This window comes from Phyllostomus hastatus, unplaced genomic scaffold, assembly GCF_019186645.2.
Source record: "Phyllostomus hastatus isolate PE091 unplaced genomic scaffold, TTU_PhHast_1.1 phas_contig_113, whole genome shotgun sequence".
NCBI lineage: Eukaryota > Metazoa > Chordata > Mammalia > Chiroptera > Phyllostomidae > Phyllostomus > Phyllostomus hastatus.
The window spans coordinates 14084043-14098019 of record NW_025333530.1 but is presented as its reverse complement, the minus strand read 5'-3'; the positions used below and the strand labels follow the sequence as shown (position 1 = coordinate 14098019).

The following is a 13977-nucleotide window of genomic DNA, read 5'->3' as shown; positions in this document are numbered from 1 at the left end:
ATAACCTTGTGTGTATACTGAAAACCACTTAATTATATAGTTTAGGTGGTGAATTGTATGGGATGCATATTCTGTCTCAATAAAGCTGTTAAATCTGTGTGTGTGTGTGTGTGTGTGTGTGTGTAATGAATGAATGAATCTGCTCCTTCTGATAGCCTACTGGCTCTTAGGGAAAATAAATTAGGTAAGGCGTGCCCCTGGAACTGGTCACTGGGCCTGTGTGTCTGGACTGAATTCTGTTCTTGAAATGAACAATTGATGAGGGTAACTCATGCTGTCTGTGCACATCCCCTGGAGTCCCATCCCCTGCTGGGATTCTACCCCAAAGGGCTCCCATTGGTGCTGTGGCAGACCTCCGGGACAGGTGTCCTGGCAGGCAAGACAGGGTCTAGGCCCAGGAGGGAATCCTGGTAATTTTTTCCCCATCTCTCCCTGCTGCCAGAGTAAAGCAATCTCTCAATCAGCTGGGCTGTCACCCCACCCCATGTAATTAGCCCTCTGCATGTGTCATCTACACATGTGCATAATTAAACTGAACTTAGGGCTGAGGACTTGGGCTGTGTTGCATCATACCAACTTGACCCCAGTGCAGACTTGGGAAACTGGCTCTTCCAGACACTTGGGTTGAGTGGAAAACCAGGACACCCGGCACTGAGAGGAGTGGGTAGTGTTGGCATAGGAGGGCTGTCCAGTCTTCCTTATTCCTTGTACCAAAACTGGAACACAGAGCAGGTGGGGCCAGGATGGTCCCAGTTCCAGCTGGGACTGAGGACAGCTGGCTGGTTAACCTTGTGGCTAGCCTTGAAGATTTGAACTCAGTATGCCAGGGCCTGTGGTTTAGTGTTAAACCAAAGAAGCCTTGGCCAGCATTTAGACTCTGAGGTATGGGCTGAGGCCTGGAGGAAAGGTCAAGTGCAGGAAACACGGCTTTAGAATCTTACCTCAGAAAGTCTCACAAAGTCACAAAGTTGTGAGAGGGTTACCTTGGAATAAAAGTTTAAGAGAATGACTCAGAAAAGAAGATCTCTGGGTTCCAGTCCTTACACTGTGAGTCTGACTGGAAACATCCACTGAGCACTTAGTCTGTGTGATGGCTCAGCTCAGTCCATACTCACAGAACCCTATGAGGTGGATCCTATTCATGGTAATTTGTCCTTCTGATGGGGAGATCAATTTAGTTATTAAGCAACTCCTAATTGACACATAGTAGAGATTCAATGAAGGCTTATTGACTGACTAACTGATTGCTTAGATTTGTACTACATGTTGTAAAGGGATACAAAAAATACATTAATTAGTGAGTACTTATTGAGTGCATTTTATGAGCAAAGTATTGGCCAATCTTGGAAGGGAGACCAGACTTCCTTGAATTTTTAAGTTGTGGCAATTAATCTGCCTAAAATAATACTGTCCAAATTAATTGAAACACATTGTAAAATAATAAGAAATATATATAGTGGTCCCTGCCCCCAGTTCTTGAAACAGGAGTGGTATGAAAAACTTTTGTTCTGATAGTTAGTCTTTGACCCCAGTTCCTGACAAGGAAGTCTGAAATCTTGAGTTTGCTGGATGACAGATATGTTTCATCCTAATGAGGTGACTTTGCATGGGTTCATGGGTGGAGTTGGCCACCAGAAAGACCAAACCATGATTAGAACTTTGGAATTTTCAGCCCTGCCTCCTATATTCTTGACCCATGGAAATGGAGTTAATTGATCATGACAAAGCATCCATGAAAATCTCAATATTATGGAGTTCCAGGAGGTTTAGGTGAGTGAACACATCCCCATTCAGTGGCAGGGTGGCAGTGAAGCACCTCAGCTCAATGGAGACAGAAGCTCCTGTGCTTGGGACCCTCCCAGACCTTGTCCTGTGTATCTCTCCTCTGGGCTGTTTATCTGTATCCTTTTCTATGTCCTTTAGTAAACCAGTAAATGTAAGTAAGTGTTTTGTTGAGTCGTGAGCTATTATAGCAAATGATCAAGTCCAAGCAGGAGGAGGCCATGGGAACATCTGATCCTAGGAGAAGAGGTCATGAGAATTTGAGCAGAAGTTGTGGGTAACCTGGGGATCAACTATGAGCGATTAATATCTAAAGTAGGGAACAGTCCCATGGGACTGAGCCCTTAACCTGTGGAATGTGACACTATCTCCAGGTAACTAATATCACAATTGAGTTAAAATGTGGGACACCCAGCTGGTGTAACGGAGAATTGCTTGGTGGGGGAAGACCCATACACCTGGGGACAGAAGTGTTGTGCGTGTGGCGGTGGTGTGAGAACACTGACATTTTCCCAACGCATGCATCTTAATCCAGCTAGAGAGCAGCCAGTTCACCATGTTTGTTTTAGACTTTCTAAACATTTTGAAAAACTCCAATAATCCAAGGCTATTGGGGAAAATATGTGAAAAACAGAAAAGTTGTAAGATAGCACATACTACCATTTTATTGAGTGTTGTCTCATTTAATCCTTATAACCCCATGGGACAATAATGGGATATTATAACCCATGGAATGTGTATTATTAGTCTCTATCTTTAACAGGTGAAGAATAGTAAACTTATAAATAATGTAACCAGAATTCCAACCTAAGGCATTATTTAATTTTTTTCCAACATAGTCTAGTCTGCATTCTTAACCATTATGTTATATTACCTTATAGATAAGGAGCTAGCAGCTTAGAACAGAAAACTAACCACAGAGAACATTGAAATCTTCACTACACAAAGAATTGTCAAGTAATACTCTCCAAGAATCTCTGTGTGGACAGATCTTATTCAAAGCTTCATGAATAATTGGGAAGACAGAAAGACCACTAATATGTCCCCATCTGAAGTTGACATTGAATTGGGAAACTATAGAGTGGGACAAAGAGTAGCATCAAAAGCAGTTTCAGAAGTCAAGCAGATTTGCACACAAACCCCATTTTCAGCACTTACTAGGTATGTGGTCTTGGGCAAATTACTTAATCTAGTCATAAGGTTGGTGTGGCAATTAACTAAGACACTGCACGTCAAGAGGGTTCAATGTGCATTAGCTATTTTTCTCTGGTAGCAAACTCCTAAGGTGAGGAGGGTGAAGACAAGAATGAAGCTCCTCATAGAAGAATAAAATCCATGAGGACAGGCACAATGTTGGGCTGTCCCTGCTCTATTTTAGTTGCCTGAGCAGTACTTGGAACACAATAGACACATAGTAAATAATTATTTACAGATATATAAAAATTAAGCAAGATCTCAGGGGCTGAGGGAATAGGCTTTGATTTGGTAAATGGAAGGGAACACAGTAAAATGATCCATGCACTAGCTCCAGGATTGTAAACCCTGAACCTTCTTTTTGGATTCAAGGGATCTAGGAGGAGTTATTACAGTTTATGTAGTCTACTAGTGGGTGGTCCAAAGGGTGGTCACAGTCCCAAAGACCAATGAAATCTGAAAGTTTTCAGGGAGGATTTTGGAAATCAACTGGAAACCTTGTCTTGCCCTGTGCACTGTCCTTCAATTCACTCAGTGCTCCATGACTAAGGGGGCTCCATCAAGAACTACTAGAAACATCAGGACTCCTCAGTGTGGGAGAACTAAGACTAAGAAGAAAAACAATGTGAACCTCTAAAACCTGGAAAGCTGAACTGAATTCTGATGTGTTACAAAAGGACACATCTTAGAGCTCAAAAGCATTGAGTGAAGACAAATGGTAGGAAGACCTGTTTGTAGAGTTTCAATTCAAGCTTGTAGTAATAATGTCCAATGTCCTTAAAGTACTTCAGGGTTTCCCAAAGCCAGTTCACAATATTTGATCTCTAAGGGGCAAGCAGAGGAGAATTTATGGTTGCTGGATCACAGCTGAGGCAACATAAATGAAGTGATTAGCCAAGCAAAGTTCTGCTTTTGGGGAGGTAGCCAAGCCAGGGCTAAACCTGGGGACAAAAAGCATTGTCCCCAAGAAGTGCTGTTGAGGCTGTTTGGGAAGTACACAGTCTTGAGGTACTTCGACTGCAGCCAGGCTCAGCCAAGCCACAGCCCTGGGACTTGGAGACTCTGCCCAAACTTGCTACCTGTCCTATTTACCTTGAAAGCTTGTCTTAAGGGCTAACTGAGATGAACAAAGGGAAAGTGCTTTGCAAACCTGAGTATTCAAAATCTTAATACCCATGTATATTGAAAAAAATCATATTCCTTTAAATTAATTTTTTCTTAACTGAGAAGTCTTTTGAGCTGAAAAAGCGAAAGGCTCATGTTTCTCTTTCCAAACTCAAAATAACCTACTCAGAATAATGTAGCTGCATGTTCAAATATTGAAACCAGATTTAGAGTCTAAACAATTTTTTATTTTTTTAGTGATTTACATTCAAAAAGCACAATATAAGCACAGCATAAGCACAACAAAAAGCACAGTATAAAAATTCAAAATGCACAATATTTTCCTTTCACTGAGCAAATAGTATAAACATCTATCTTTTGGTGACAGTTGGCAAAATACATTGTGGTTAATCTGAGGGCCTACAGGGTTTCACCTTCAGTGACTTCATACTTATCACCTGCTCTGATAAAAACACACCTGAAGCAGCTGAAAAAATAAAACTAGGAAAGCATTACATCAAAATAAAAACACTTCTTTTACTAGGACTTCCAATACTATGTTGGATAGAAGTGGTGAAAGCCGACATGCATGGATGGATCTGGAGAGCATTATGCTAAGTGAAGTAAGCCAGGTGGTGAAAGACAAATACCATATGATCTCACCTATAAGTGGAACCTAATCAAAAAAACAAACAAGCAAGCAAAATATAACCAGAGACATTGAAATTAAGAAAAACCTGACAGTAACCAGAGGGGAGGTAAGAGGGGATCATGGGGGGGAAAGGAGGAAGTGTCATCAAGAAGCATGTGTAAAGGTCACACAGATAAAGCCAAAGTGGGGTAGGATCAAGGGTGGGAGGTGGAAATAGCCGGGGTGGCGGGGGGAGTGGTGAGGAGGAAATGGAGACAATTGTATCTGAACAATAATTTTTAAAAAAGAGAAAAAATATTTCTTTGAAAATTATCTGAGTTGTAAAGAATATAGATAAATGTTCTAACAAGAATATACAAATTTAACATTTTGAATTTTATTATGAAAATAACATTGATATTCAAGACAATTTGAAAATATGACCCATTATACCTCTCTATTACACCTGACACTATCATGATAAGAACATAAATCTGGAGGCAGAAACTGGATTTGAGCATTAGCTTCATCCTTTATAAGCTGATGACACTGGGAAGTTTATTGCTTTGAGTCTTCGCTTCCTTGTTGCAAAATGGGAGAATAACAGTAACTGCATGCAATTGTGTTCCGAGGACAAAGAGAAATAATAGATGTGTAAGTGCTTTTAAAATGTGAATTGTTGTTTCCTGGTATTCATTTTATTTTTAACCATGAAAAAGTATTTTTTCTCCTCATAATTTTCTTAATTGCACATTACACCTTTTTTTGGTGTGATCTCTCTCTCTCTCTCATTTCTGACCATCCTTCTGTTCCTGCCTTTCTGGGACACCTTTGGGGACATTTTCTTCTTTCACGAACTGACTGTTTCCCTCTGTCGGATTCTGTGTTTCTCAGCTCCTTGACGGGAGCTTTAGACTGCCTGATCACCTTTGTTGACTCTCATCTCTCTGGCCAAATCTCTCCACTAAGAGACCTCTAAGCTCTCCAGAGTGGAAAGGGACCTCACTTTTTAGAGATGAGAAAGTGCAACTCTAGTTCTGCTGGCTGAAGGTGCATGGCTCAGAAGTAACAGAGCTACACAAAAGCCCATGAACATCTTGGCCCTGGGCTTTCTGCACCAAACTGTCAGAGAAGAACTCTTCTCTTTGGGCTTTGGGTGAAAGCACATATCTTGATACTCTCCATGCCTGCTCAAGCAAATTTAGAAATTCTAATCATACCATAATGACTACTATTTATTGATAGGCACTATGTGCTAGGTCCTGTGCCAAAGATTTGTACAAATGATTTCATTGAATGGATGTAAATACTCTATGTGAGAGGAACCATTATTCTCATTTTATGGATGAGAAACTGAGGTTCTGAGATGGTAAGTAACTTCTCAAGGGCACAGAGGCAGTACCTGGAAGAGCTATAATTCCATAACTGTGTGATATCAAAATCTGTCTACAAATCACTCAGCAATCACTGCTCTGGATGTTCTTCCAGGGCCTATCAGCTCCTCTGATAGCTTGAGTGCTAGGCTGTCTCACTGCCTATCTTTCTAGTACCTTTTGGAACAGCTTCCTTGAATGAATCGTAAAGTGAAGTGTTCTTTCCTGAATGTGGAGGTCTCATGGTCACAGTGGTGAGCTTCTCCTTCATCCTTACTTTGTGACTATGTGACTCCAGCTCTGTGCAGGTGGACTCATGCTTGCCTCTGCTGACTTAAGTGCCAACTGCCTATCAGTGTCGCTGGTCTGTCTGCAACTGCTTAAGTTCTGTGGGAAAACTAGCAGCAGGGGCAACCGGTCAGTTGTATCTGAAGGATTGGCCATGTAAAGATGGCTGTGGGGCTCTGGGTCCATACTGCAGTAGTGCCATGGTACCCATGGGTCTTGTTTTATAGAAATCATGGAGGTAAGGGAATGTAAAATTGTCTCATACCAGAAGCAGATGAAAGAACTGAGTATGTTCAGGTGGGAAAAGCACAGACCTCAAGGGTCACCACACTGTTGCCTCAAGTATGAGAAAGGCTGTTACGTGGAAGTAGGATTTAACTTTCTCAGTGTGTTCCATGGAGGGGAAAAAGAAACTACAGGGAAATTAGTGTATGCAAATCACGAGGAGGAACAACTGTGTCAAATCCTTCTTTGGAAATGGGTGGCACCTAGACAGATGTTTTTTCTACTTCTGGAACCATCTGGGCACAGCTGGGCAGCTACCAGGTAGGGATGTCTTAGAGGTGTCTTGGCTGCTCTGGCCTGGGGGTTCTAGAGGGCAGGGCCACCTTTCATCATTGCCCACTGCCCATCATTCAGTGGGATGGGGGCCAACACATGCTGAGGGTACCAATGGTTCTTAATTTTATCTAATCATGAATTTTAAAAAAATTAATCCTTGTCTGAGGACGCATCTACTGATTCTAGAGAGAGAGGAAGAGAAAAAGAAAGAGAGAGAGGGAGAGAGAGAGAAACATTGATGTGAGAGAGAAATATTTATCGGTTGCTTCTGGCACACACTCCAATCAGGGACCCAACCCACAATCTAGGCATGTGCCCTAACCAGGAATCAAACTCCTGAAATTTCAGTGCATGGGACAATGCCCTAACCACTGAGCCACACTGGCCAGGGCTAATCATGGATTTTTGATGATGTGAAAGAACAATTACAGAGAAAAAAATGGGGCTTTGTACCTCTTGATTCCCTCTTAGTCTTGAATAAGACACAAAGGGAAATGAATTTGATGACAGGGTAACATTGGCCTCTGGGTTTTGGGTTCTAGACTCCCTGAGGCACAGACCTGCTATGGGGTCATCAGCTGGCCCTTTGACCAACCTCAAGTTTCCCATCCACATTTATTTTCTGGTTTCTCTCCTGGGCCTTCCTCCCCATCACCATTACACAGCCAAGAAGCTCGATGTCTGTTGAAAACAGGGAGTCTCACACTTGCCCCTCCAGTGGAGTCTCAGACTCAGGACTGGCTGAGAGGCCAGCTGGGTACTGCAGGTTCCATTCAGGCACATGGACTGTTTTCTATTGGCTTAAAAAAATAATACCTCCAGCACCAAAATGCAGCAAAGTGGGTTGCCCCACCTTGGTGAATACCTAAGCCTCTGCCTCTTACAATGTAACAGGTGTACCAAGACAAAGAAATAGGGCCCAAATGAAAGAACAGATAAAAATTCCAGAAAAGGAATTAAGCGAGAGGAGATAGCTAACCTATCATATGCAGAGTTCAAAACACTGGTAATCAGAATGCTCATAGAAATTATTGAGTATGGGCACAAAATAAAGAAAGAAGTGAAATTTGCCCAAAGTGAAATAAAGCAAAATATACAGGGAACCAACAGTGAAGGGAAGGAAACAGGGGCTCAAATCAATGATTTGGACCAGAAGGAAGAAAGAAACATTCAACTGGAACAGAATGAAGAAACAAGAATTCAAAAAAATGAGGAGAGGCTTAGGGACCTCTGGGACAACTTTAAACATTCCAACATCCAAATCATAGGTATGCCAGAAGGAGAAAAGGAAGAGCAAGAAATTGAAAACTTATTTGAAAAAATAATGAAGGGAAACTTCCCCAGTCTGACACAGGAACTACACATGCAAGTCCAGGAAGCTCAGAGAGTCCCAAAGAAGTTGGACCCAAGGAAGAACATACCAAGATACATCATAATTAAATTACCAAAGATTAAAAATAAGGAGAGAATCTTAAAAGCAGCAAGAGAAAAGGAGACAGTTACCTACAAAGGAGTTCCCAGAAGATGATCAGCTGATTTCTCCAAAGAAATCTCCTGCAAGGTTGCAGGCAAGAAGGAGCTGGAAAGAAGTATTCAAAGTCATGGGAAGCAAGGACCTACATCCAAGATTATTCTATCTGGGAAAGCTGTCATTTAGAACAGAAGGGCAGATGAAGTGCTTCCCAGATAAGGTAAAGTTAAAGGAGTTCATCATCACCAAGCCCTTATTATATGAAATGTTAAAGGGACTTATCTAAGAAAAAGAAGAAGCTCGAAAATATGAAGAGTAAAATGACAAACTTACAACTATCAACAACTGAGCCTAAAAACAAAACCAAAACAAACTAAGTAAACAATTAGAACAGGAACAGAATCACAGAAATGGAGATCACATGGAGGGTTATCAGCAGGGAGTGGGAGGGGAAAGAAAGGGGAAAAAGGTACAGGGAATAAGAAGCATAATTGGTAGGTACAAAATAGACAGGGAGAGGTTAAGGATAGTATAGGAAGGCTCTCTGCTCCTCCTTTCTACAGAAAGCCACATCTTCCTGCGCAGCGCCAGCTTCAAACCTGAGACAGGATGGTGAAGATTGGAGTGAACAGATTTGGCTGTATTGGGTACCTGGTCACCAGGGCTGCTTTTTGCTCTGGCAAAGTGGATGTTGTCACCATCAATGATCCTTTCATTGACCTCAACTACATGGTCTACATGTTCCAGTATGATTCTACTCATGGCAAGTTCAAATGCACAGTCAAGACTGAGAATGGGAAGCTTGTCATCAATGGAAAGTCCATCTCCATCCCCCAGGAGTGAGATCCTGCCAACATCAAATGGGTAATGCTGGTGCTACCTATGTTGTGGAGTCCACTGGTATCTTCACTACCATGGAGAAGTCTGGGGCTCAATTGAAGGGTGGGGCCAAGAGGGTCATCATATGTGGCCCTTTTTGCGGATGCCCCCATGTTTGTGATGGGTGTGAACCATGAAAAGTATGATAACTCCATGAAGATTGTCAGCAATGCCTCCTGCACCACCAACTGCTTGGCCCCTCTGACCAAGGCCATCCATGCCAACTTTGGCATCGTGGAGGGACTCATGACCACAGTCCATGGCATCACTGCCACCTAGAAGATCATGAGTGGCCCCTCTAGCAAGCTGTGGTGTGATGGCCAAGGGACTGTCCAGAACATCATCCCTGTTTCCACTGGCACTGCCAAGGCGGTGAGCAAGGTCATACCTGAACTGAATGGGAAGCTCACTGGCATGGCCTTCTGTATCCCCGCCCACAATGTGTTGGTTGTAGATCTGACCTGCCTCCTAGAAAAAGCTGCCAAATATGATGACATCACGAAGGCAGTGAAGCAGGCATCAGAGGGCCCCCTCAAGGGCACCCTGGACTATACCAAGGACCAGGTTGTCTCCTGCAACTTTAACAGTGACACCCACTTCTCCACTTTTGATGCTGGGGCTAGCATTGCCCTCAGTGACCACTTTGCCAAGCTCATTTCCTGGTATGATAATGAATTTGGCTACAGCAACAGGGTGGTAGACCTTATGGTCCACATGCCCTCCAAGGAGTAAGAGTCCCCTGAACCACTGGCCCCAGTGACAGGAAGAGAGGCCCTCAGCTGCTGGGGAGTCCTTGCCCCAAATCAATCCCTCAACACAGTGAAAATCTCCTGACTTCCAGTTTCCATTCTAGACCACTTGAAGAGGGAAGGGGCTTTGGGAGCCCTGCCTTGTCATGCACCATCAATAAAATTCACTGTATCCAGTTAAAAACAACAAAAAAGAATAGCATAGGAAATAAAGAAGCCAAAGAACTTATATGTGTGACCCGTGGACATGAACTGAGGTGGGGAGGTAATGCTAGAAGGAGAGGGAGTGCAGGGTGGAGGGGGATAAAGGGAAGAGAAAAAAATGGGACAACTGTGATAGCACAATCAATAAAACATACTTAAAAAAATAATACCTCCACCCTACCCTGCCTCCTCTTACAATATCCAGGAGCACCCTTGACCAAGGACATGGTGTAGGTCTGAGGCAGTGGCCTTGCTGGTCTGGGCATCTAAGGAGGGGAGCTTGGCTTTGGGTGGGAGAGGGGAGCTGGGGCCTCGTCCAGGGGTCTCTCCTAGTCACTCTTCCTTGAGGGTGGGCTCAGTCTCTCTGCTCTGGCCTCTAAGTGTGTGATCTGTGTCCTGGTCACTCAGGTCTAGAGGGGAGCCCCTCTGTTGTGCTCTGAGTGATGAAGACTCTCAGAAGTGGGGTACAAAGGAGGAAAGATACTAAGGGATCCCACAGAGGGAATTGAGGAAGTAATTTGGGAATGAGGCTTATGAAGGAGCACTTGTGAAAGAACAGCATCAATAATGAGGCAGTAATAGAATGGCCAAGAGCCCCATGTCCCAGTATGTAGTCCCAGAAAGGAGATGCCAAAGTGGTGGCAGCTGGCACAGCCACAAAAGCAGAGAGATGGGAGGTTAGTCTCAAAGAGTGATGAGATTCCTGTCCCTCCTTATTCTCTTCACCTGGCTGCCTTGAGTCATGTGCTGTTTACATGGCCTATATAATATTTCTTCCACCTCAGGTGGAGATCACTGATAGGAGGGAAATGACCAGGGTATGGAAGGGCCTGATGGCTGGCCTGGGGCCCCCACTCAGGGGGATGTAACAGGTAGGGCAAGTGAGCACTTGGGTCTAGGGGCTACTGCTAGTCTCCGGGTAGGGTGTAGTGGGTCAGGTTGCTGAAGGGAGGAGGGCAGAGAATGGGCAGGAGGGACAGAAGGTAAAGGAAAGTGGGGTGGTCAGAGGGAGGTAGGGAAGGTGTGGACAGGATTTCTCTCCTTCCAAGGAGACAGGAAATGCAGAGCCAGGCCACGATAAGGTACATAAGTCAAGGGTAGGTGCCAACCTCTGTTAGGGGAAGAATTCAGGTGTTATACCATCCCAGTGCATTTTTCTTTGGAAATAGTGAAACTGCCAGCAAAGAATTTCATGCCTAAGTGTCGCCTCTGTCCCCAACACACTTACAGTTGACAGTTGAAAAACATGGGCTTGAACTGAATCAGTCCATTTATATGTAGATGTTTAAAAATAAGTATGTGCTGTACTATAAATGTACTTCCTCGTCCTTATGATTTTCTTAATAACATTTTGTTTTCTCTAGCTTACTTTATTGTAATAATACAAAATGTAATACAAATAACACATAAAATCTTTGTTAATCAACTGTTTATGTTATGGGTAAGGCTTCTAGTCAACAGTAGGCTATTACTAATTAAGTTTTGGAGGAGTCCAAAGTTATATTTAGATTTTTAACTGTGGAGGGCATTGGTACCCTAACCCCTGCATTGTCTAGGGGTCAACTGTACTTTGTGTTTTCCAGGACAAGGTCCCTGCCTTGCTGTTCTTTGCCATCCTTTGCCCACCACCATGAAGCCTGGTGCTGAGCAGTCACATTGCTTATTGAACTGAACCAATGGCAGATGGGAATTTCCAATAGGTCAAATGGCTTAGTTGGCAAGGACTCTGGGTTGGGCCAACTTGTTTCTGATGGAAGCCAAGGAATAGAACAAGAAATAAAACTGACATTTCTTCAGAGCCTACCCAGCACTAAACACATCCTCTAGTTTGATGTGTCATCACCATTTTCCACCTGGTAAAGCTGAAGACCAAGTTAATGTTGCTGGCTGTTACGTCAGAGTCAGGGTTTCCATCTTCACTGACTGGCTTAGAACTGCAAGACTGAGCTCTTTTTAGAGGTCAGAGGGACCTTCAAGGAATGAAGCTAAGGTAACCCTGGGAGGCCAGGGGCATCCCCAGAGGCCGAGTGGAGCTCCCCAGGTCTGGCCTATGGAAACCAAGGCTCAGTGACAACCTGGTAGCTCCCCGGTAACTCTTTGCTGGGTGCTTCCCTAGGAAAGAGGGAAGAGGAGGGGCAGGACAGAATCCCAGCATCTTCTTGGGAAGAGATGAGAAGGAAGGATCCCTCTGCTGTCAAGGGAGCAGGAAGAAGATGTGACCTGTGGCTGAGTTCTGTTCCCTTGGATGCCAGAGAACTGACACCCCAAAAGAACCCAAGATTGGAAAAACCTGGTGTCCTTACCCAGGCCCTCGAGAAGTTCTGTCTCTGGATTAGATTTCCTTTAAGATACCCTAAACTGGAGCAAACAGCTTCCATTCTGAGCTAAAATTTTCTGTTTTCTCAGATGTAAGTGGGGAGAATAATAGTTATTTCCTTTGTCTTAGCTTAAATGTCACCTCAATGAGACCTTCCCTGATCTCCATTTCAAATTGTAACCCACCTACCACTGGCTTTCCTGATCCCTTCTCTGCTTTGCTTTTCTCCGTAGCACCACTCACTTTCTAGTATACTGTATTATCTGTCTACCTACATACCTACCTACTACCTATCTACCTACCTACCTACCTATCTACCTGTCTATTTGTTTTTGTGTGCCTCACTGTTAGTGACATAGGACAGGGGTCTTTGCCTGTTTTGTTCACTGAGTCCCCAGCACCTAGACCGGTGCCAGGCCTATCAGAAGCACTCCATAGATAGCTGTTGAATGAGTGAGTGAAGAATGGATGGATGGCATTGCTGTATATGAAGTATTCAGTAGGACATTAGCACTTTATTATTATGGCTGCTGCTGCTGCTGTTTGTCAGATGTGATTCATGCAGATTGCTTCTCCATCTGCGTAACAAGGAGATTGAACCACTAGTGCTCTCTGAGCTCCCTTCAATCTCCACAAAACCTGCAGTTCTCTGATCTTTATACTCCCAAATGCTCAGTGAGGCAGGTTTTTCCACTGCTCACCTTGCAGTTCTCAGCAGCAGCTCTGCCGGGTTTGGAGGTGCTGAGCATCTCTCTCGTGGCAGTTCTTGTTCTTGTGACTCTGAGAGTCAGAATGGGGCAAGGTGTGGGACCATGAGTCAGTCTGATGTTTCTTGGAACGGTTTCCATTCAGATATTTATAGGTTTTATTTTAATTGGCTTTAAAGTGTTGTTTCATAGCATTTTATTGGTTCAGTAGACAGAATTCACTATGTACATAATTGAGGTCATTTGATTTAAATTTCTTTATTAAGCATATTTGTAGAAATAAAATTCAGGAAAAACAATTTGCCAGTCCATGTGACCTGACTGGGGATGTGGACACACGGTCCTTGGAAACAAAGGTTCACAGTGTCCTGCCCTGGCTGAGGCTCTGGTCCTTGGCCTTGGACACTCCTTATGTGGACAGGGTCATATTTTAGCTGCCCAAGAGCACCTGTTTTAGGCTCAGGTCCTCTGTGTTAGACTGTCTTCAGAGGGCCTGAGCCCTATCTCTCAGGATCTCCCTCTGAAAAGGGCTTCCTGGCACCCTGGGGTTCCCCACAACTGACTGACTTTGTTGGGGCAGTTTCAGGAGTAAAGTTCACACTCATTTGGTATTCGCTGAGTAACTGGGATGGCCTCCGAAGAGGGGGAGGGGTGAGGGACAGGTCTGGCTAGTTCTGCCTGGTTGTTTATACTTGGGATTACCTCACACATCCCAGC

General features: G+C 43.8%; 1 pseudogene; it reads left to right on the top strand.

Moving 5' to 3' along the window:
• Positions 1-9013: 9013 nt before the first annotated feature.
• Positions 9014-10015, top strand: LOC123817675 (annotated as a pseudogene).
• Positions 10016-13977: the final 3962 nt, after the last annotated feature.